Source organism: Equus caballus, chromosome 19 (assembly GCF_041296265.1).
Source record: "Equus caballus isolate H_3958 breed thoroughbred chromosome 19, TB-T2T, whole genome shotgun sequence".
NCBI classification, from domain to species: Eukaryota; Metazoa; Chordata; class Mammalia; order Perissodactyla; family Equidae; genus Equus; species Equus caballus.
The window spans coordinates 12,163,744-12,189,560 of record NC_091702.1 but is presented as its reverse complement, the minus strand read 5'-3'; the positions used below and the strand labels follow the sequence as shown (position 1 = coordinate 12,189,560).

Here is a 25,817-nt window from a genome sequence, read left to right as displayed (position 1 = left end):
CCACCCTGGACCCAGTGGCTCTGAAACAGCCCAGACTGGCCAAGACCACAACTGCAAGACTGACACCTGCATAGACAGGCAGAGAGTTGTACTAAAGTAACCTGCCCTCATTAACACTGTAAATTACCCTCCTCTGGGAGGGGCAGAGTAGCCATTTTTTTTGTTACGTGATGTATATAAAAGCATGATTTCAAACCACACATATGCAAGCTTATGCCCACCTCTATATGCAATGATGAAGCTTCCCCTTTGAATATTCATTCCCTACTCCAAATAAAGATACCCATCTTCCTGTGCTCGGGGGGCCACAGCTTTGTGAAATTATTCTCTATGGTCTCCATCTTTCTCTGCTGCATGCCACAAATAAAAATTCTACTTTGTGAAATAACTACTTCTGGTGCAGTTTGATTTAACTCCCAAGAAGTGACCCACATTTGGTCCAGTAACAAGAGTGCCAGATCTTAACCACTAGACCACCAGGGCAAAAATTCTAGTTTGCTCCTTGCCATATAAGTGAGCACAAAATAATGGAGAACAAGAAATGATGGCAGGGACCTGTCTGTCTTATTCGCTGCTATAAGCCCAGGTTCCTAGTATGGGGCATATGGCAGGTGCTCGACTGATCAGTTGTTGTTGTCGAAGCTTTAAAGGGATGGAAGAGGGAAAGGATAAGAAAATAGCAAAAAGAGCAAAGCAAGTAATAACGGATTATTTTAGTAAAGATATTCAGGCCAATGATATGCTCTGTAAGGACGGTTCATTCATTTCTTATGGACAGCTGGATGCTATGAGCCCCTAAACGCTGTCCCCAAAATTTCAATTGCCTCACCTCTGCCCCCCAAAATGACAGAAAATGGCCAACATACACTTAAACTGCTGAGTGATTTTAGTGAGCTAGTATTTACTAAAAGCCTGCATTACCTTTCAACACTACAAGAGTGTCTCACTTTGGGCAAAGACTGAAATATTTCTCTGTAAATTATGGTTCTGAATAAGATAGAGAAGAGACCTGTGTTGCATATAACATAACTTTAGTGTTCAGGCACTGCTTGAAAAAATAAATAATAGATTAAAAGGAGGCTTTAATTAGAACACAAAAATGGACAATTTTTGCTCAATAAAAATGTTCCAATTATGCTATCTGAATATACAACATGAATCACAGTAAAAACGGACGCTTTAATACAAATTTTTTGAAATGACACCTAAATATGAAATACTCTTCAATATTATACAAAATTAGAAAGAAAGATGAAGGAAGAAAGGAGGGAGGGAAACAAGCATATAACTTAGCTACAGCACCTGCTGAAATAAAATCACTAAATCTTAAGGCTAGAAACAACCTTGAGACATACCTAAGCATCTCAGGTCAGTTTAAAAGCTATCCAGGGATGACTCAAGATTCTACAACCTAATCAGACCAATAGGATAGAATTATGGGTATACTGCAGCATGTTTAGATGGTTGAGGAACTCAGTTTAACAAACAGAATGATTCTTTGCCTAATTCTAACCTCTTCATGTTTCAGCCTTAAATCTATTTCCTTTTATTTAAGAATAGCTAATCCCCAAAGTCTAAAATCAAACAATTCATGTGCATCAAGACAATTATGATAATATACCACCTTTCTACTCTTGCTCCTCTGGAATAAATCAGATCTGTCCCTTCAACCTCCTTTTGTTTTGGTTTTTAGATTCACTGTTATATAATTCTTCATTCTTCCAAAGCATCTTGTCTTCCCACTCAAGTTCAAATCCTATTCTGAAAAGGATTTGAACAGTGCCAATTATACGAAAATAGTTTTAAGAACGATAGCAGCAGACTTTGAAACGGAAGCCTTGACATTTATATACATTTTAAAGCTGGGGTAAAAAGGAAATAAACATTTTTAAAGCTTTCTAGAATAGATCCCTGGATCTCAAACCAATTACTCTGAAGTTACCTATTTAAATTTCCAGCTTTGGATTCAATCAAAGGGTCATGCTATTTAATTTCTGAGAAATTACAAAGATGTGCTCAATGGATGAGTGGGCAGGTCCCACTTGTCTACTGAGATTTCAAAATAACTACTCTTTCAAAAAAAAAAAACTCTTTGCCACAGCTGCCTTCACTCTTTTTTTATTATTATTTCAGGATTTGCCAAAAGCTAAAACCATGCTACATTTGTTTAACGGAAGACAAATTTAAATAATTATCTATTAATTATTCTGTTTTCATAAATTGTGGATAAAGACCTGTTTCATGTGGGAGGACCTCAGTAAGTCTAATTATCAGCTTCAGACAATGAATTACAATTTTAAGGCTTTAGATTCAGTGGCTTTAAAGCCACCACTACCTGCCAAAACATAGAAATGCTGAAGAACTCTCGCAGTTCATGATTAGCATGGAGACACAGCAATGTTCCGATGGATGTCCAACACCCTGTCTGTACTGTGGGTCTCAGGCCACCATGACATCATCCACTAATGATGTGATGGTGATTACTACATCCTGCACCAGAGAAAGTGGCTCTTAATTATTACAGTGGCATGATTGTGTTTTTTTATTAACGATTGGCACCTGAACTAACATCTGTTGCCAATCTTTTTTCTTTTCCTTTTTTTCCCTCTTCTTCTTCTCCTCAAAGCCCCTCAGTACATAGTTGTATACTGCAGTTGTGAGTGCCTCTGGTTGTGCTATGTGGGACGCCACCTCAGCATGGCTTAATGAGTGGTGCCATGTCTGCGCCCAGGATCTGAACCTGCGAAACCCTGGGCCACCGAAGCGGAGCGCGCAAACTCAACCACTCAGCCACAGGGCTGGCCCCTGATTTTTTAAATGGATAATGAATTTAAAGTCCTTTTTGAACCATTTAGATACTTCTAGTGTCTTGACTCCCACATAAACAATCTTCTATTATACTCTTATGTTCTTGCATTACTTTAGGAGGACACAAACCAACCTTGAGTCTTTCCTGGAGAGGAGATCAGGCCAACTTTCTTCAATGGGGAGGGGGGAGTTACAGCACTCTGCCCTGAGTCCTTACCCGGTGTTCTAGCTGTCTACTTTGTGCTTTATAGGGTTTGTCATCCTCCTCCTCCCCTTTCTCCTATACTCGGGGTCTGGAAGGGAAAGTGGCAGGTGCTGGCAGGACATACTAACCCTGTCCTGAGGGCAAATTCTGAATTGTTGCTACCATGGAGATAGATATTAGGAGGGACAGAGTTACAGTGACAGATGGACAAGTGCAGCAGCAAGGGCAAATGTGATTCTGGCAACAACGGACAAGCCAAGACTAAAGCATGCCATAGTAATACCTGAAGTCACCAGGGCTTCTGGGCTGTATGCAACTGCATTCTTTCTAGAATTTTCTGGGATGGAGAGAACATTCCTATACTCAGTCATATCTGCAATATCTTTCTTTTGAGTATTGAAAATAAGCCCAATTTACATACATTCAAACCTCTGTATAGACACACACAAGCATATGCAACGTGAAAGGCAGGAACTAGAAAAGATTAGCATTCTACTTCATTGAATCTAAGACTGTTTTTCCACATTTTGATATCTCTAAATCAATATATATATGCAATCGATGGTTCTTATATTCAAGGAAAAACAACAGATCTCAAGACATGAAAACAAAATTTTAAATTTTTCCATAGTAGAGAACACCATATATTCTGTTAAAAGGCAAAACAGAAAAAATATTCACAATATGCCTGATAAGGTTTATATCCTTAATAGCTACGAGCTTTTACAAATCACACTAAAGCTGAGCAAATAATAGAGAAATGGGCAAAGGATATGAATGGGAAATTCATAAGAAACCGAAAATGTTTATATCTAAATAGTTATGTTGTTATTATTATGCTAATAATAATTTTAAAGCCCTACCTCTACCCTAACGCTCCTCAGAGTCCAGTTCTTAACGTAGGCTGAAGAAAGGGAAAGAGGAAAAGAAGCTCCTCCGTCCCAGGGGCTGGACTAGCAGATTTCACAGACAGGAGCTCAGTACAACCGCACAGCCCCGCTGAGCTAGATATCACTGTACAGGGCAGGAAATCGAGCACTAGAGAGGCTGGGGCTTTAAGCAAATTCCCCAAGCAGGTATGATACAGCCCAGATCCCAAGTTCCAACTCTGAAACAGCTTTTGATCACAGCATAATTTCAGAAACTTACTCATGAAAGATCTCCCCTGAGAACAAGGGGCTGGACCTCAGAGTTTTAAACTCAAAGCAGTAACTTAAGGCCAGAGGGATCACGTTTCACGAATCTGAAATGTTTGTATCCAGCTGCATGAGAAATTTCCTTCAGTTCTGCTTGCAATTTTCTCAGTTTGGAAAAGGAGAAGTTAAGTGTCATACTAAATACGTTTAGATTCAAAGATTGTGTTTAATTTAAAATATAGATTAACTTTGTACTAATAGTGAAACCATGACTTGAAAAAAAACTTGATTCTTAAGTGTCACAAAACTCTGTCCACTTTAGTAAAAATAAAGCAGTTGCATCAAGAATAACTAGATCCTTATTCCTCAGATTGGGTTTTAGGTGGAAATAAGCTAATGGAAAAAAATCCATACTTTTATTGAAACACATCCAAGGAAGAGGGACCAGTGACAAGCAGGCCCTGCTCTGGTGGCCAGAGGGAAGGGGTGCTAACTAAATAGTCTGACACATGCCAGGATTGCTGGAGTCGATGTTACAGCCACATTGTACAGGTGAGACCCTGCTTCCTGACCCTCATCTTCCAAATCCCCCCACAGTGAAGTCTTGGCAGGGTACCGTGAAGGCAAGCCACACTCCAGGAAGTCACAAATATTACATCTGCCACCAGCCTCCTGTATCCCTAGGTGAAAAAGAGCAGGACCTCATTCCCTGAGACCAGGGTTGGGAGAACAGAGGGGACGGGCAATAGGTGTCACTTGTGTATTTATCCACCGTATAAAGAAAAATAGGTCTCTTATACCCTTTTAAAAAATATCAGGTTTTAAGAGTGCTCGGTTTGACGCATGTGGCTGGGTTACAGAGGATTAAAACAGAATATCTCCAATTCCTCAGTCTTAGAAGCCATTCTACAATATCAGCCTAACGCTTATAATTCAAAGATTTATTTCTTCATAGCCTTTTTGCAGACCAGCCTGCTCTTTTAAAAACTGGCTTTATTTTTTCTTGACAACCAAAATCTAATCCAGTAGGAAGTCAAGTGGTTTAGATTATATTGCCTGAGTTCTGATAGTCTTTGAAAATATGTTAAATGTGTTAGTGTCATAGATGTTGTATCTTGCAATTCAGCCTCCAAAAAGCTCCCAATTAAAAGGACTAAACCAAAATGACTCATTTCAGCACAGCTGTTTAACCTTTAGCAGAACAGCATGCCACCAACGTTGTGCCAGCTGCTCTCACCAGCCATTCATCAAAGCATCAGCACTATTTTTTAACCAGAATAACAAAGGAGAAAATGAATCCTGTTTCCAAGTACTTCCTCAGCAAAGATGAGGTTTACAATTGCCTGTTTGCAATACTGACTAAAAAATATTTTATTTAGGACAAAAGTTTCTTCTACATTTAAACATCTACAGGAAACAGAGGGAAGGGAAGAAGACTAGGAAATAGGAGGTGTCAAGGAAAATTCCCCAGAACTAGTATGATTTTGGTTACATTGTAACAGTACAAGGTGTCTGATGGGGGAAGGAGAGAAGACGGGGAGACAGACAACCTGGAGTAACACTTAGATGTATGTCCTCAGGACAGAAATGCAAACAACTTAACAAGCCTGTTTGCCCTACTGCAAGAAACAGAATATGGAACTGATTTTTTCGGCCAAAATAGTAAATAGAAATCTGATTTTTAAGATTCCTGCTGAATCAATTAAGACTACGGGTACTTTTAAGAGTTCATGAAAAATTCAAAAATAGTCAAGTAATTTCCAGTAATTACATATTTGCTTATCATCTTTTCTCTCAGTTCTTTTAAAAGTTTAAGATAAATGGATTCCAAGACTATAAAAGGCAATGAAAAAGAGCTTTAGTCTGAGAGATTACGAAGTAGAAAAAGGTAATCAGATGTCATATTAGATGCTCAAAATACCTCATGAATAAAGATAAGGCCCCTAAAATAGAAGGGGAGATAAATGCTTTGTTGCCGTCGTTGTTTTGGTGAGGAAGACTGGCCCTGAAGCAAGACCTGTGCCAATCTTCCTCTACTTCGCATGTGGGATACCACCACGGCATGGCTTGACAAGGTGAACCCTGGGCAGCCGCAGCAGAGCACGAGAACGTAAGCACTACGCCCCGGAGCCAGCCCCTGAGTGCTGTTTGGGGACTGGTAGTTTACCATTATCACACCGTTGTACAGCACCATGGACGTCACCTTGAACTTTTTTTTTTTTTTTGAGGAAGGTTAGCCCTGAGCTAACTGCTGCCAATCCTCCTCTTTTTGCTGAGGAAGCCTGGCCCTGAGCTAACATCCGTGCCCATCTTCCTCTACTTTATATGTGAGACACCTACAACAGCATGGCTTGCCAAGCGGTGCCATGTCCGCACCCGGGATCCGAACCGGCAAACCCCAGGCCAGCGAAGTGGAACGTGCGCACTTAACCGCTGAGCCACTGGGCCAGCCCCCACCTTCAACTTTTAAGAGAGATCTATTAAAGTGGTTTTAAGATAGAAATCTTAAAATTCAAAGACATTCAATGCTTATACTATGTAGTGATATGTATCACTATTTCAGTATTATTCTCATCATGAGCACATCATCTAAAATGTTAGGAATCAAGTACTAACTGTTCGGTATTTCTAAAGGAAATGTGAGTAAGCCATCAAGTGTGTATGTGACATGGATCTTTCCAACAAAGCAGAATAACATTGTAAAAGTTTGTCATGTTTTCATGGACTAAGGCTTCACTAGCTTGAGCCGATGGTAAAATCTAGCAAACAGCTCCACTGGCCTTTATAATTTATAAAACTAATAAAGTGAAATCATCTCATTAATATTAAAAACCCAAAGAGGGCGTCTGCCTGACCATTCTGCATGGTACTAAATACAAAGCAGGTATTTTGTAAGTCGAAGGCTTTACTCTCTTGATATTCAGAAGAGCTAAAATTTAGCCAGTACCTTTCCGGACATGGAGAGGAGAAAACTCCCCGACTGCGTCTAATAGAGGGAGAAAAAAAGCCATACCGGCTGTAACAGTTCAGGATAACGTAAGATTCCTTATTGAATGAGATCAGTAGTCAACTTGGTATTTGGTCTCTAACAGAAATATCAAAACACGTTTTAAGAAAAAAATACATGTGCTCTCCATGAAAACTAAGAGATACTTATTAACATTATTTCTATTTAACATTATTTCTTTAACAATCCACCATCCAGTACTTAATGGGTATCAATTTAATAAGTCTATATCACTCACTGAAATAAAGAATTTCCTACTTGGATCTGAAAATCTGCTAAAAGACTCATTTGGCTCATAACTAAATTCAGAAAAAGGCCAAACAACTTTGAAACTAATCTAAGGGGAGCTAATTACTACAATAGCAAAAGATACTTACCTTAAAGTGGTTTTCTATTAGGCAATCCTACAGCTTGTGCCTTAAGGTCAACAATAAACTAAAATCCCTGTGACCTTCATCTACCCTAAAATTACTTTTTCAAAGCTTTAAACTGTTTCTAGAATTTGATGAACAAGTTCATATCTGACCTATTCACGTACTTCATGATTTCGTAAACCTGGATCATGTCTCCTCTGAAATTTCATCTTTCTGGAAAGTCAGTCTTCCTGGTTAGTCATTATACTGAAGCCATTTGAGAGCCTCAATTATTGACTTTTCCAGAACACCTCAGCTCTCTGCTTTCTGATATTTGGCATCAGAACTGGATACATCAGAAACAAATTATGGCTAGGACAAAGATACTAGAATTTTTTAAATTTGCTTTGTTTTTCAAAACACTCTTCCTTATTTGGCTAGCTTTTCCTGACCTGTGTAAACTGGTACACTGGGTTGTCTTCATCTGCAGACAACACATGGTAGATTAAAGTTCAATTTTTTATAAATATCATTGGGTTTTTTAAGTTACGTATTTCTTTAAATTTGCAACTCTGAGTCATTGCCAATTTTCCTAGCCCCTCCTAAGACATAAACTTCCTAGACAATCCTGGTTGATACTTTATCCAGAAGTTTCTGCAACCTTCTACCCTTTACTGCCTGTTGAGAATAAACAGTCTTCCCCAATGAAGACTGAGCCTTAGGCCTTTCCCTGGGGACAGGAAGGATCTCTCGCAGAAATAGCACCATGTCAGCAGTGGCGGTTATCCATGTAGACAAGATTCATGTCTTATTCATCCATTTATGCCCAGCACCTGCCAAATAGCAGCTGCTCAAAAAAATACTTGCTGAAAGAATTGATCAAGATTTGAAATTAACTATGACTAAATAGAGATAAACGGATTACTCTGGAATTCTAATTTTCATTTATATATCCTTTCACACCTTCTTTCTGGGGCAGAAGCAGATGCTGGTCAAGAAAGACAAGGGAGAACTGAGGTTCTAAGATCTCCTTGGGATGTGACTTTTATAAAAGAGTCAGTAGGATCCCTACACAGTTCAATATAGGTGGTAGCAAATCTACGTAAAACTACGAGCGAGGGAGGTACAGATTCGGAGACGGTCTGTCACAAGACTTTCAGGCTGAAACCAGCTTCTTTACCTACACAGGGTTCCTTCATCTTCCTACCTCCATCCAGCTGGTTTTCCAATTCAACATTCAATTAGACTAGTTAACTTCCTCACAGAATGGACATTCTCACCCTGAGTTCTCCACAGGCATCCTTCAGGGGACGAGAAATCCCTCAATCCACCCCCTTGGCATCTGGCAGATGAGAGTGTTCAAGGAGAGCAGAGGGCATGAGGGCTTCAGGCGGGAGGAACGGCTCACGTGAAGACTTAGGCGTATGTGTGTGACCAAGGAGCCAACTAGTAATTATAAATTGTTAAGGTTAAAACTGCAACAACACACTTGACAACGTCCAGTCTACAGGGTGCCCCTCTCACAGCTTAATAACTTCAGAGTCACACGTGTACAAGCACTACACACTTTGCACAACAGCACATGATTTATCTGAGCTAGGACGAGGGGTTGGAGCATTAACAACAAATGTAACCTGTTTCACCAGTGGGTGATGAGAGCAAAGCTTTCTCAAGATAGCAATAATAGAGATGCAGTGAAATTTCTGTAGGATGTAATAATTTAATCACAAAAGGCATTTAGAGGGGGAAGGAAAATACACACATGCCAGGCAGAAAAAAGGAAACTTAGCTGACCAGTAGGCAACACTGATATCCCAGAAGCTGAGAAAGAAGGACAGAAAGCTAAGGTAGGACCAGAAACTAAGGGCCTCTGGTTTGCTATTGACTGTTTTTAATGTGGTCTCCAAGTCTTCATTTTTAAAATTCTAGACTTTAGTTTAAAATCACTATTTTAACCTGTGGTATTTCATTTGAAGCCAAAAAAATTCTAATTTATACTTGTCACCAATTGACAAAAACACCTGCCATGAGAAAATGCGTTAGTGGACATGTCTGGTTTATGTGTGGTTTATGCATATTGTTGACCTAAAAGCCACACAGGTATTGCATCTGAGAAAGGCTAGTAAAATGAACACATGGAGTAGCTGTCAAAATTAGTGGAGTATCCGCCTACTGTGTAACAATTTGTGTGACTTGTGTTTTTAATGAAAATGACAGCCTTTTCTTTATTTTTCTCCTCAGTATACTTACAATTTATAATAAATTAGAAAGGAAATTAAGGCAAGAGGTATTCTTTTTTTTTTTTTTTTGAGGAAGATTAGCCCTGAGCTAACATGTGCCACCAATCCTCCTCTTTTTGCTGAGGAAGACTGGCCCTGAGCTAACATCTTCCTCTACTTTATCTGTGGGATGCCTACCACAGCATGGCTTGCCAAGCGGTGCCATGCCCGCACCTGTGATCCGAACCAGTGAACCCCAGGCCGCCGAAGAGAAACGTGCAAACTTAACCACTGCACCACCCGGCCGGCCCCCCAGCAGGAGGTATTCTTTACACGAGTATTTTTTAAAAGCTGATCATCATTTTATTCTGCTGCCACTTCTCTCAAGTTTTTTTGGCCTCTTCATTTTTATCCATAGTTTTCCCTAAAAACTAAGGCTCACTTGGGAATTTGGCAGTATTATGGTTTTAGAACTGTGTGTGTGTGTGTACACACACCAGTGTGCAGGATCAGGGATGGAGACTAAAACTTTCTGTTCATCTTCTGTGTTACATCGTTCCCTCACCAGGACCTGAGCCAAACAGACTGGCCAATATTTCCAATACGAATACTAGCCCTCTGCTATGAACGACTCCTTTATCTCATTCTAAATCAAAACCCACGTCCTGTCACATCTCCTCAGAGCCTCAGTCAATCCTAACAGTCATTTGTGCTAGACTGACAGTTCGTTTCCTTCCAGAAAACATAATTACATTTTGCTAGCCTTTCACTGCCTGAATCAAAAGGACAACTAATGTAAACATTGCAGGGGTTTCCAGGCAGCCCTGTGAAGGGAGCCATTTTCGACTGCAGGGTGAAGAAGCTTTTATCAAAGCCCCTTATTAGGCCACCCTTGCTCTTCTTTCATGTTTTGGGATAGAAGAGCTTATCTTCTTTGACAAAATATTAGAAGTAATTTGGGAAGAAAGTGAAATATTAATAGTAGTAGCTACCATGCTCCATCATCTTCCTTAGTATTGTCACCATCAGTGTGGTAGGCAGAACAATGATCCCCCAAAGATGTCCACTACCTAATCCCTGACACCTACGAATATGTTACCTTACATGGCAGATGGGACTCTGCAGATGTGATGATGTTAAAGATACTGAGATAGGGAGATTCTCCTGTATTATCTGAGTGAGCCCAACATAATCACAAGGGTCCTTATAAGGAGGAGGCAGGACCATCAGAGTTACATTTCCTCTACCTAATCCCTGACACCTATGAATATGTTACCTTACATGGCTCCTCTAGAGCCTCCAAAAGGAACATAGCCCTGCTCATACCTCAATTAGCCCCATAAGACCCATTTTCAGAAGTCTGACCTCCAGAACTAGGAAAATAAACTGTGCTATTTTAAGCTACTACATTTTTGATAATTTGTTACAGCAGCAGCAGGAAACTAATATAATCATCAATACATACAAAAACCCTATGAGATAGTTGTTATTATCCCCACTTTACAGATTAGGAAACTGAAGCTCAAAGGTATATTACACAGCAAGTATGAGCCAGGAATCGAATACAGGATTATTTGGCATCAAAACTCACATTCTAGATAACAGTTACATTATAATGCCTATAAGATGAGTTGGCATGAAAAAAAGAATGACAGTGTTTCTTTATCTCAGCCACTAAGCACTTGATAAGGCAGCTTTTCCCTATCACCCACCCTACCTAAAGGGTCCAACATCTTGGCTTTTTCATGCCAAAGCTATCAGCATCTTCAGATTTGTATCCAGCCAATGGTAGGAAATTATACTATATTCTGCCTAGTATACAGTTGGCCCTCGTTATAATCCTTACTCTAATATTAAAGCTTCCACTGTAATCTCTCGGTTGATGTCACAGGGAGCCTGTATGATGGAGAAGAAAGAACACTGGCCCTGGAGTCAGCAAATAAAGATTCTCTTCCTAGCTGTGCTACTAACAATACACTATGTGACCTTCCACTTTGATTCAACCTCTTATCTGAAAAAAAATTAAAGCCAAGCCATGTCTTAAGGACCTGCTATTGACCAAACATTTGTGTCCCCCCCAAAATTCTTATGTTGAAGTTCAATCCCAAATGTGATGGCATCCGGACATAAGGCCTTTGGTAGATAATGAGTTCATGAAGGTAGAGCCCGTATGATTGGGATGAGAGCCCTCAAGAGTCAGGAGAGTGCTTGCTTCTTCTCTCTCTCTCTCTCTCTCTCTCTCTCTCTCTCTCTCCGTCATGTGAGGAGACTGCAAGAAGGCAGCCGTCCACAAACCAGAAAGAGCACCCTCTCCAAACACCGAATCAACCAGCAGCTTGGTCTTGGACTTCCCAGCCTTCAGAAGTGTGAGAAATACATGTTTGCTGCTGAAGTCACCCAGTCTGTCGTATTTTGTTATAGCAGCCCAAACTGACTAAGACAGGACCTTCGGACTCATAAAGTGGACTGACTTCATAACTTCCAGGTCCATACAGGGACACCATTATCCCATCTCTCAGATAGATTTTTACTCAGTCCATCTTTCACCTCTATATTCTATCAGACACTATATCCAGCTGCCCTCTTCATGTAAATAGGGTATATTATTTTTAGGAAGAAAATGTGGTAACAGGATGTTGGATAAGGAATAGGCTGGGATCCACAGGATGAGTTAGGAGTTTGTCCTGGCTGTGGGAACGAAGAAAAAGGAACAAAATTTAAGAAATGATCTGGAGGAGGGTACCTGGGAGAGGTAACAAACACTCGCTTCTTTAAATAAATTCAAACTCCTCAGGAGGGATTTCAAAATCTGAAACTATCTTCATGCCTAATCTTATCTCCCAATATTTCCCAGTCTGTTGCTTCTATCACAAATTCATTAATGAAACTCACTGAATAGCTGGGCTCATTCATTCCTTACTGATTTCAGTCATCATCAGGTTTCAGACGTAAACTGCTTTCACACACACCATCCTCACAACAACCTGAACATTTCAAAGGCGAAGGAAGTTTACATGACTCGATCAAGGTTACAGCTAAATAAGGGTGGAGCCAGGACTCCCCTCGGACTTCTGCATCCATGTTCTTTCTACTCCACCTCCCTACCTCATGAACCCTCTCACAAACACCTGACAGTTTTATCAGGCATCGCGCAGGGTTTTCTTAGTCTTAAAAAGTTATCATCACAAACGCACATATTAACCGAGGGGTGGGGTGGCTCAGAATGGGATCATTTGTGTATGTGACTCAGAAAGGGATAATTTTTGCTTGTCATTTCTAACATCAAGTGAAATTTTTTTTTTTTTTTTTGGAAGATTAGCCCTGAGCTAACTGCTGCCAATCCTCCTCGTTTTTCTGAGGAAGCCTGGCCCTGAGCTAACATCCCTGCCCATCTTCCTCTACTTTATATGTGGGACGCCTGCCACAGCATGGCTTGCCAAGTGGTGCCATGTCCACACCCGGGATGTGAACCGGCGAACCCTGGGCTGCCGAAGCGGAACGTGCGCACTAAACTGCTGTGCCACCGGGCAGCCCCTCAAGTGGAATTTTGCTTTTCTTTTTTTTTTTTATAGGCCCTACTAGGCGTGAATATAACTAGATAAAGGGTAGTAGATAAGAGTCATAAAAGGTGAAGTACGCTGTAAAATAAATATAAATGAGATCAAAATATAGAACTACTACTCTTGCCCCTTCCACTGATACTTCTCGGATGGAGAAGCTGCTCCTCCTGAGAAGGTCCAGTTACTGTTTGCCTAACCTCATTCTATCAAAGTAAGCTAACCTGCATGTGATACAGCAAGGTAGAGAATCACCAACTGTGGAAAACAGAAAGGGCTTGGAGGTTAACTAACCCAGGTGAATTAGCCTGGACCTTGCCACTTGCATGTGACAGCCACAAGGACAACTCAAATCAGCTTAAGAAAAACAACAAAAAAGCCTTTATTGGTCAAAGATGTGAAAAGGCAGTAGCAGATGTAGATATCCATTGGATCTCCTTTCCTCTGTGTAGGCTCCATCTCCAGTTCTCCCCCTGTGGAGGTTCCCTACAATTCCAGCTTTCCATGAACCTTCCTGGAAAATAAGCTTCTTCTCAGTTGTTGCAGACGAAGCCCAGAAGCCGACTTCTGATTCATGGAGCCTGGTTGCCTGCTGGCCCTAACCCACCACAGTGTCCAGGGAGGGGGTGATTCATTTACCTGGCCTAGGTCACATGCACGTGGATAAAAGGATAAAAGGGCCTGGACTGGGTTGGACTCACCTGAACAATGAGGACCAGATGAGGGAAAGTAGCAACTCCCTAAGAATAGCGAGCAATGGAAGCAGAGCAGACAAAACAAATGTCCACGACACCAACCCCTTACTGCAGGTGCGAAAGCGAAGTGCCCAGGCTCAGAGAGGGAGGGCTATAGCTCAAGCTTTCAGTAATTCATTCAGAATTCACACAGATAAATTAATACCACCTACACAGACAATCCTCCATTTTATTTGTCCTAAAATGAAGGCACTGCTTTACTTACTGCATATAGATGTACAAATATGTACAGACCTGGTTCCAGGTTCTACAGAAAGTTCACACTATACACAACAGATGATTTCTCTTTCAGGACAGTAGGCTTCGTCATTTTTCCTATCAACTGTGACACCCTAAATGCATCACTAATGAGAAGACACATTATTTTTCTCTCTGTTAACATTTAAAGGCAAAGCTGGGATACTGGAGAGGGCTACCAAAAGAGTCAGCAAAGGAGCAGTCACAGGAAAAGGCTTCACACCTAAAACACGGAATTCTGGGAGCAGGAAAGAGCCTGCAAGCAATATGCACACACGTCTATCTGAAAAAGAGGTTGAGGGACAAGGAGAAAAGATGCACAGAAGAAAATAATCAGTTTAGGAATGTGGGCAGAGAGTTTAAGCCATAAGGAGGACTTTGTCTTACCACTATAATAGCATTTATTATTTTAGGCTGTAATTATTTGTTTATATGCCTGCCTCTCCCACAAGCCTGTAACCTCTTTAAGGGCAGCAATCATGCCTTGCATTTCTGTATTCACAGGACTGGTGTAGAATAGAACTCAATATGAAAGAATGAATGAACAAACAGTAGAATATAAATGAATGGAATCCACACACAAAAGGACCATTATACACACCAAGTTCAGAAAACGATATGGTCCCACTTGTAAGACAAAAGACAAGAGATGACTGGTTTTTACATTGTATTTTTAAGGCAGTCATCTTAATTACATCACTTAGTCACCAAGCCCAACCTTGAGGATCCAACCAGAAACACAACCAGAACAATTTTAGTTGTATGTCAAAGCAGGAATTTTGGTTTTTTTAATTCTAAACCTGTGGTTTCTATGAATAATGGTTTAAGTCCTAAGACTGCTGGGCTAAAGATGAAATGTGTTGAATTCTGTGAAAAGTACATTTCAGAGTTATAGTAGGATAATTTTCAGGGCACACACTGTCAGAATCTTAAAGAACGTAATTAGAAAGAAGAAACCATGACCTTTTGGAAGCAAAATTCCCGTATTTTGTCTGAAAAATGCATTTTTTAAAGAGAAGTTTAATATCAAAAATACTAACCTCTTTCTTTTTTTTAAAGTGGTAGAAAACTTTTAAAAGTCAGAATCCAAGGGGCTGGCCCAGTGGCCTAGTGGTTAAGTTTGTCATGCTCCACTTTGGTGGCCCAGGTTCACAGGTTCGGATCTATGAGTGGACCTACACCACTTGTCACCCATACTGTGGCAGCGACCCACATATAAAATAGGGGAAGACTGGCACAGATGTTAGCTCAGGGTGAATCTTCCTCAGCAAAAAAAAAAAAAAAAAAAAAAAACCACCTCCAGATCCAGGTTTTTTTTGCTTGCTGCTTTTGGCCAAGTAAAGGATAGGAAGTTTAGAATTAAACATCAAAATACATTTTTGGAAAGGAGTTTCAGAAACTTGTTTAAAATTATAGAAAGGAAAATTAATGTAAGTAAATCCACTGTCATCTAAGATGAAAATAAATACAGAGAAAGATTAAATGAGAGGGAGAGGATCAGAAAAGGAAGAAAATCTAAATCTCTAAGCCTAGTATTCAAGGCCCTCCATGATTAGGACTCCATGAATGGTTCCACCCTCATCTTTCACTGTTCCCCACACACTGTGTTCTCTGTGGCACCCAGAGAGGTATATCCTGAAAACACCTCACCCTGTACACTCCACCACCTTTACCCTATACAGAAGGACTGGGAAAATGTGACCCAGCCCAGAGCCTAAAGACAGTCCCCAGAGATATACCAACCAGTTCTGGCTCCTTCAAAACAAGTTCCCTGAATTTCAGGTAAACATGAGCAAGAAGACTAACTCTTCCCCAGGCCCCAGTCTTTATTTTTAAACTAACTGAACCTCATAATGGGGTCAAGACATCCATCTGGTTTACACGTAGAAGACATTTCTAAGGCATAGAAGAGAGATCTGTCTATATAACTTGGCACTGCCTGCCTACATGCCAAGACCACCTGAAAATTCAGTAAGTCTCCCTAGTCGGGTACACTGACTTGACACTGCTATCAGCAACCGATGTATGTGGATTTGCAATTATAACATAAATACCTGTTTGTGTAGGGAAAGACCAGGTAGACGCAGAGGAAGGTTAATGAAGGTTTGACATTACATGCTCTCTTGTTTCTGAACACATGAAAAGGAGAAATATTTTGTCGGCATTGTCAAAATGAACTAAACTGTAAACAAACCCAGTGCAAACTATCTTTAATTTCACAAACATTTTGCATCAAAATACTCCTGCTAACTTGCTCATAATGTATATACTTTATGGATTATTTCATTGACAAAAGTTTGACCCCAAATAAACTATTTTCAACACTCATTCAGCATAACCCAAATGTATCCCCTATCACTCATGGAAAGTATTCTTTCCAGGTGCATAAATAATGGTAAAAATGTTTTTTTAATATTTTAATGATTTTAATGTTTTTATACTTTTATAATTGACCAAGGTCAAATATAAATGACACTGAGATTATCTTCCCTTTCAGATTTTCTATTTTTTATTGCATTGATGCAGTCTATAGCATGGATAATTAAATCTAGGCTGATTGGGAAAGGCAAAAGTTCATATTTTTACTTCCATCTAGATCTACTCAGAATTTTAGAAAGATTATCATGATACATTCTTAATTCAGGTAGAATAGGTAGATTAACATTCTAAATCTTACAGACCAATAAGAAAGGACAAAGTATCTGTAGCGGAGTGAATGATGGTCCCCAAAAAAGCCATGTCTACGTCCTACTTCCTGGAACCTGTGAATATCACCTTATAGAGCAACAGGTGTGATTAAATTAAGGCTCTGGAGAAAGGTGTTTACCTTGGATTATCAAGGTGGGCTCTAAACGCAATCAGAGGGAATTTTCAGAGGAGGCGGCAATGTGATCACAGAGGCAGAGACTGGAGCACGTAGCCACATGCCAAGGAGTGCCAGGAGTCACCAGAAGCTAGAAGAGGCAAGGGACGGATGCTCCCCTAGGGCCTTCTTAGGGAACACAGCCTTGCCAACACCTTGATTTCAGACATCTGGCCTCAGAACTGTGAGAGAATAAATTTCTATTCTTTTAAGCCACGAAAGTTATGGTAATTTGTAACAGCAGCCACAGGGAACTAATACAGTACCCAAAATGATACCTGTTTTCAGTTAATTGGGGAAATCGCACTGCTTTTGGTGAACTCCAAAGAAAATAAAATATAGATACCATTGCATTATAAACATAAATTCTATAATAAACCACCTGAAGTACCTTTGGAGAGGACCAACTGTCCATGGAATACAATTGGAAAAGTAGAATATTAAAAGCACAGTTGCTGACTGAGAGGAAAAGTTGAGATCCTTCCAACCAGTTTGTTTAAAGGGGATGAGCTGGGTTTTTGCAGCATAAGGGTCTGACTTTTTGCCTTTGGGTCATATGCTTCTTTGGAAGAATGAGGTCAAGATAAAATTACCAATCTAGGGGCCAGCCCCGTGGCCGAGTGGTTAAGTTTGCGCACTCTGTTTCAGTGGCCCAAGGTCTCGCCAATTCGGATCTTGGGTGCAGACATGGCACCATTCATCAGGCCATGCTGAGGAGGCAACCCACATAGCAGAACCAGAAGGACCTACAACTAGAATATACAACTATTTACTGGGGGGCTTTGGGGAGAAGAAGAAGAAGATTGGCAACAGATGTTAGCTCAGGTGCCCATCTTTAAAAAAAAAAAATTACCAGTCCATTGTGTCCTGAATCAATAGATTATTCAAATATAAGGATTTTATTTGAGGGGAAAAATAGTAAGACAAGAATGGGGGAAGCTCTCTCAGCAGTATCCCTTTTCACTGAACCATCTCTGCCAGGAATTAACATGTTTCATTAAAATAGAGTACTGCTTTTAAAGAGTAAATATTTTCCTTGGTTGCTTTGCGGGGAGCGGACTATAAAAATATGCTTCTTTTTGGTAAGACAGAAGACTGCACAAGAAAAATTCAGTTGTCCCAGGTGCCTTTACTGTCCCGGATGCTCAGCTGCCCCAGCTTCTCTGGCTTCTGATGTTGCCATAAATCTTACTCTCAAAAAGTTTTTTTCTCTCTCTTTTTTTCTTTTTCCTTTTTCTCCCAGAAGGCCCACTCCAGTACATAGTTATGTATTTCTAGTTGTGGGTCCTTCTAGTTGTGGCATGTGGGATGCCCCCTCAGTGTGAGAAAAACTTGATGAGCGGTGCCATGTCTGTGCCCAGGATCCGAACCAGCAAAACCCCAGGCCACCAAAGCAGAGTGGGCCAACTTAACCACTTGGCTACAGGGCTGGCCCCTCAAAATGGTTTCTTATCAACAGTTTCCTTCTGAGGAGGGATAATAGCCAGCATCTTCCTTTACAAAACACTTGTCATGAACATTACACTCACGGTTTAATATAACCTAACTAATCTTCATTTGCCCTGAAGATTAAAGCTGAATTTCACTTGATGGTTCAGAAAATGATAATCTATAAAACAGACCATAGGACTGTTCCTTCATCAGAGAGTTCTAATTATCTATGCCTTAGGGGAAAAAACTGACATGATGTCAAAAACAACAATGAATTCATTTTCTTTCTTTTTTTTTTCTAAAGATTTTATTTTTCCTTTTTCTCCCAAAGCCCCCTGGCACAGAGTTATGTATTTCTAGTTGCGGCATGTGGGACGCCGCCTCGGCATGGCCTAATGAGTGTGCCATGTCTGTGGCCAGGATTCGAACTGGCGAAAGCCTGGGCTGTCGAAGCAGAGCACGCGAACTTAACCACTTGGCCACAGGGCCGGCCCCTGAACTTATTTTCTATGAAGAGCAAAACCAGGACTCACACTTGAAAGAGAATGGAAGGCCTGGACTCTAAGAATACGGGCTCCTCAAGGCTCACTGTAAGGAGTAACAGCAGAGTGTGTCTCGGGTGCCTTCTCACCTTCCTCCTCCTTCCCCTTTCCTCGCCTTGCCTCCTTCCATTCCCTGATCACTCCCTCTAGCTAACTAGAGTTCCTACTAAGCACTTTGCCCAAGGCCTCCTCTCAATAAAAAGTCCTATTTTCTAAAAGTTATCTTTTTTCTTCCCCATCAAAGCTTCATGTTAGATGTTCAACTAACGCTTTCAATATTTTAATAAGTTATTTTTCTCAAAGATGAAGTGTTTACTTCTTCCAGGAAGATCTAACTTACTAAAAGGAATAATTTACCTCAACTTGGAAAGCATTGTACTGGAGTAAATTACTCCTGTCAAGCAGCCATGGCATCTACTGGCAGAGGTAATTTATTTCTAAGAAAAAAACAGGCATTTGAATTGCCTATTTTCACATGGTTTTACCTCAAGTTTGGACTATATTCATTCAAAGAAAAGAACAGAGTCACTGCTTTGATGCCTTTTTCTAACCCTAGACAATAGGAAATCAAAAATACACCCACCTCAGTAAACACAGATTAATCGGAAGCAGGTACTGTCTTTAATTTTTACTCATCTCTGATGGCAGGGGTACCTCTGGTTTCCTAAACAAGATCATCACACACTCCTGTTGAAACAGCAAACTCTGCCTACAAGATAAGTGAATTTTAATGGAAAATTTAACATCTGTCAGGGTTTACCACTGTATAATATTTCATATCCTCTGTGACAGAAGGAGGAGAATAAAAACGAATGTGTAAAATGACAATATTTACAAGGATGACTTTAAGAGAAGGATGGGACTCGGAGAGTGAAGGGACGTAGAAACCCTTGCAGGAATGAGTGAGGAAGGCAATGACTCCCTGACAAGTATGGGAAAGGACACAGAGAGAACAAAGAACGATGAAAAAGCAACCATCCTGAAAATGAGGATGCTCCCTCCTCCCGTGGAATCAGCAGTGGAGCCACGACAGGGAGCCACAGACTGAGAGGCGGCTAAGAGCCCAGTCACCTGCCCAGCCCAGAAAAAAATTGAAATTGTCTCCAATTCCGCCCAAGCTCTGGGACAACCAAGAAAATGCAGGTCTCCTGGACACAGCAAAGGCCTCTGTCTGCCACTCAAATACAGGGCAGGCTGAACGTGAGAGAAGGTCTGGAGAACATTCCCTAAAGGAGATGCCAGGTGGCTCTGGGAAAGACCCACGTCTTTCCAGGTCTAGGGGAGCACCAGAATTTTAGGGCCATCCAGGCCAGCAGGGAAATCAAGAAACAGTGCATGGGGCCCGGCCCGGCCCCGTGGCCGAGTGGTTAAGTTCATGTGCTCCACTGCAGCAGCTCAGAGGTTCGCCGGTTTGGATCCTGAACACAGATTTGGCACCACTCGTCAGGCCATGCTGAGGCGGCGTCCCACATGACACAACTAGAAGGACCCACAACTAAAAATATACAACTGTGTACCGGGGGGCTTTGGGGAGAAAAGAAAGGAAAAATAAGAATCAGTGCATGTATAGGAGAGGAGAAAAAAGAGGGAGTAATCCCAGAAATGTCAGGACCAGAAAACAACATTTTAATGTTTGATACATGCTCATGTAACTGACGAGTTCTGAAGTACCAGCCTGAGGTTCCTAATGAACTCACTGGGCCAAAGCGTATAAATTTCTCCACTTCCTAGATGCACTCTCCACTCTGCAGCAGTCCTGGAGAAAGAAAGGAGTAGCTCTGGAATAATTAAATTAATTTGTAAAATATCTGGAAATAAAATTGAGAGGTCTTCATGGTTAATTTGAAGGGTATAAGTGAGAAAGAAGGATCCTGGAGAACTGCTCATTTCTAGCTTCGGTATTGAGTAGATGGTGGTTTCGCTAACTGAGAGAGAGAGAATATAGAAAAACTAATTCAGCAGGAAAGAAGCGGAACTGTATTTTAGACATGTAGAGTTTGTGAAGCTTTGTACTATCCTGGTGGCAATGGCAAGGAGGCAGCTACAGAGATGAGAAGAATACTCACTCAAGGGGACTGGACTAAGGACCCCACTCCGGGGATTATGGTCAGAGAAGAAAATCAGGGAGAGTAGCTGAGATGCCCCAGGGCAGTGCAGAGCAGGGTGGGAGCCGAAGATACAACCTGGGGACATCAACAAAAATTTAAGACGCAGGCAGAGGAAGAGGAGCCTGTGGAGACATGATGGTTGACACAAGAAGATGCAGGAAAGAGCACCATTCCAGAAACAAGAAGAGTAAAGAGCCTCCAAGGTGGAGAAGTTATAATAGGTCAAATACAGCAGAGAGTTTCAGAGAGAGAGCAATGGGAAAAAAAAAGGCACATTGGATTTGGAAACTGGGTCATTGTTGACCTAGCAAGAGCAACTTCAGTACTCTGACAGGTGCTAGGAATCTGCGCACAGTGGATGAAGAGAGAATAAGAAGTATACCAAACTCCATTTATCCTGAAATAAAAAATAAAATCTACCAAGCCCAAATAAACACAATCATCAGCACTACCAGACTCCACAAATCACTGTCATTCAGAATTCACTCATTAATTCAAGAAAACACTTACTAAATTACTACTATGTGTCAGAACCCACACGAGGCACAGGATATGACATGAATAAAAGATGAGCCCTGCATTTGAGGAGGCTACAGTTGTGGGGAACACACACCCATTACCCTCTCTCTATCTAACAAGACTGTCCTCGATTCCACGATAACAGCCCGTGGTCATTACAGCAACAGGCAAGAAGAAAGTACTGGGGAGCATAGTAGTAGGGGACACTTGGACAGAAATTACACAAACTGGGAATAGGACGGGTCGAGGGGGTTGACAGTGGGGGCATTCCAGGCAGAAAGAATCTGGAAAGAGCTGGGTATTGGCCCAGGTGTGTGAGAAGTTTAGCACATTGTGAAGGATCCAGTCTAAGGATCTGGGGGTAGAGTTTTGGAGTTTGTTTGGTTTGGTATGCCAGAACTTCACAGTTATTTCCAAGGCAGAACCACAAGTGGGAAAGAAAGAACGTGTACTAAGAAGGGTGAAAGGCTTCCTGGGATTATACCTCTTATCAACTGAAATGAAGCACAACATTTATTTGAAGTCTTATGTTGCAATTCATGCAAATTCTGCATTCTTCCCCATACCTATTTATTATGTAAGCAATACTTTCAAGTTAATAAAAAATATTGATTTTTCTATAAACATTTTAGGTAAAATTGATAAAAACAAGAAGGTAAAAACAAGAAGATGCTCTATGTTTAGCCCCACACACAAACCCCTACCCACCCACCAGAGTTTCAACATAGGAGATCTTGAATGAGTCTAATACATTAACTTGAAATGTGACTTTTGACTGTGGAAATCAGCAGGGAGTTTTACAGAGAGAAGCAGTGTGATGTGATTTGTTTTTAGGAATGTAATTGCGGATCCATGATAGAATGAAATACTAGCAGATTAGGAGTTTTAGATTTACAAGCTTTGCTTAAAAGCAATATTCCATTAGCTTAGCTTGAGTTTTTGGCATATTTACTCCTCCCATGCTACTAATGTTTTTTATCTCTTACATCATACTGGCCCTGTTATGATGAGTCTGTTATTGTAAACCACCTCAAATCTATTTTAAAGTAAACTAGACATAAAATTAGCAAAAAGTATGTCATAAGGGAATGAAAAATCAACATCATAATGTTCTGGAATTAGATAGTGGTGATGGCTGCACAACTTTGTGAACATACTAAAAAAGACTAAATTATACACTTTAAAGCAGTAAATTTTATGGTATGTGAATTATAACATTATATGCCAATAAAAAAATCTTTCAAAAAGAGTATAGGAAAAGCACCATGCACATTGTCAAATATACCGTATAACTAACCAACTGATTTCACTGGTAACTCATCTACAGTACATACGGTAGTTCTCTGTTATTCAGCTATTCCTCAGAAAACAGGAGATTGCTGTACTTTTAAAGGTTTATCTTACATGTCATAATCATTTTTTGAAATATATCTTTCAAATTGAGGAACCCAATGATACAAATTTTTAACGGTACACAATCAAGCATAAAGTATCTAATGCATGACTGCAAAACTTAAGAGACGATGGGTAATTTAAAACAAATACAAAGGATCTGCAGAGATTTCCCAACAGAAAGGTCAAATTTTTATAAAACAGAAGTTTGTCTTAAAGCAAAACAACTGCACAGAAAGACGCTAGAAAACCACATGGAAAATTTACATTCTATTAATGAGGTGTAACTTCACCATATGTCCACCAACTGTTCACAAACAATCTGATAAAGGCCACGAATGAACAAAGTTCTAGACAAAAAGGCATGAAATATGAAAAGCCAAGTCTTTTTTCATTGTAGTTCATTATTTTAGCTTGAAGACTTTAGAACTTTTAAAATAATACATCTGTTTTCATCTTCAAGGAGAAACTTCCTTTTCATTTTCTTTATTGGGAGGTAATCTTATCAAATACTATTCCATTCATAAGTCTTATTTTTGAGTGGCATTATAAAGTGCCTTTATAACAAGAAATCGGTATTTCTGATTTTAATCTTCATGTTTTTATTTTAGAAGAAATTATTATCTGAGGTGGTACACCTACTTCTTAGTTTCTAGATACCTCTACTTCCTTTTTTTTTCTTTAAAGGCTAATAAGTAGGAGATTCCATCTCAGATGGAAAACCAGCTTGAAGTTTAATTGCATATAGAACAGTCAAATTTTAACCTGAAAATTTTACGTCAGTACAGCAAATGGTACTGGCACAACTGGACACACTTTTTATAAAAATTCACTCAAATGGATCACAGCCTTAAACATAAAGTTACAAAAGTTTTAGAAAAAAGCATAAGAAATACATGAGTTCTGGGGATCTAATGTACAGCACGCTGACCATAGTTAACAATACTGTATTACTTGAAAGTAGCTAAGGGAGTAAATCTTAAACGTTCACTCCAAAAACAAAATGGCAATTCTGTGAGGTGATAGAGGTGTTAACTAACCCTACTGTGGTAATCATTTTGAGACATATACGTGTACCTGTGGCTGCAAAGCAGAAACTGGCACAAAGCATATGTTAACTGAGACTGGGAGGAGAGACTCTGTTGAGGAGAATAGATCCCAGATTCTAAGACCTCATTACTATAAAAAGGAATAATGGGAATACTAGACTGAATGACTACAAACAAAATCTTAACCTCTTTAACACTGGAATGTCAAAATGCTTTACAGTAGATTAAAAACTGAGGGTAAAATATTCTACATTAAGCCTATCAATGAAATGGAAACACATACAAAATATTTAAGATGATTATATGTCCAGGAGAAAAACATCATAATTGGTATTGTTTTCATGGGGATGATGGCCTAAGTCACAGGAGCATACTGAATACCTTGGCAGAGACTATTAGTTATCCATCAAAATCTGATCTTCCCTTCTTCCATGGTAATGGCCACCCAGGGAAGAGACTACATTTCCCAGCCTCCACTGCAGGCAGGTACAGCCATGTGGCTAAGTATTAGCCAATGGGATGGAAGTGTAAGTACCACATGATAGTTTGTTGGCACCTTCCTTAAAAGACTACTCTGGTCCCTAAGGGGATTTTTTGGGGTTTTTTCTTTCTCCTAGCTCAAGATGCTAGGCTCTGAACACATTCACATCCTCTAGGATGGTAGGAAAGTAAATAAAATACACAAAAAAGAGTGGCACAGCTGGAAAAAATAAATTAAATTAAATTAAACCCACCCAAATCCTACCACCAGCAATAGTAACAGTTACTATTTTACTAAGTGTCTAGTATGGGTCCAGCATTGTTTTTTTAAAATCTATTTTTATCTTCATAACAACTTTGTAAGGTATTATTCTCCGTCTTAAAGATGAAGAAGCTGAGGCTCAGAGAGGATAAGAGCCTGCAATCTGAGGACACATAACCCTTAGCTTCCCCTTTTGCCCAGAGACTCTCTCTACTTCCTCCACTCTGTATTTCAGCAGGTCTCCAGGCTGAGACACCCTTAAAAGTCTGTTTGTTTTTATCCATACTCTGTCATGTGAGTCTTCCAATAATACAGAGAGAAAAGAACCTGCTTTAAGTTCTACCCATGGAGCTTGAAAAACGATGTGTAGTGACAGTAATACACTTGGGTCACTCAGGTAGTGACTGACAGGGGAAGGATGTGAACCAGGCTTTTCCGGCTCTAAAGCCTGCACTAGGATCTACCTCCCACACCACAGCTCCTGTTGCTAATATGGACGCTGTCATTTAGAACTTGATTTTAGATGTTTAAAAGTCTAACTTCTATCGATGGCTCACACTTCAAAGAAATTAAAATCCATTTCAATAATTTGTGAGATATGGAATAGGAGGACCAGGAATAAAACAAAATTAAAATAATTATTATCTAATATTTGGAGAAATTCCTTTACAGGTATTTTTCTAAGTACAATGGGAGCCAAAACTACTCTGGAAAAAATGGAGTGAAGGGGAATCTAAATATTCTTGGCTCTGAGTTATATGCCTTTTGAGTCTGAAAAAGTCAGACAAATATTTAGGCAGAGAAGAAAAACACATATACTTTTAGTTAAATGGTAAGTTAGAAGTAGGCCACATCTCATTTTTCTGTCCCAGAGTGCTTAATTTAGTATCAGAT

At 40.1% G+C, this 25,817-nt stretch overlaps 1 protein-coding gene across 8 annotated transcripts in view; it reads right to left on the bottom strand.

The window, feature by feature from the left end:
* Window positions 1-25,817, bottom strand: part of PPM1L (protein phosphatase, Mg2+/Mn2+ dependent 1L) — a 257,331-nt gene that overhangs the window by 157,903 nt on the left and 73,611 nt on the right. Inside the window, exon 1 of one of the 8 annotated variants that reach the window (XM_070243199.1) lies at window positions 3,877-4,029. The exons of the other annotated variants lie outside the window; for them this stretch is intronic. The gene's annotated coding sequence lies outside the window, so the exon portion shown is untranslated. Of the gene's footprint in view, window positions 1-3,876; window positions 4,030-25,817 lie in introns of those variants that run through there. 8 annotated transcript variants of the gene reach the window in all.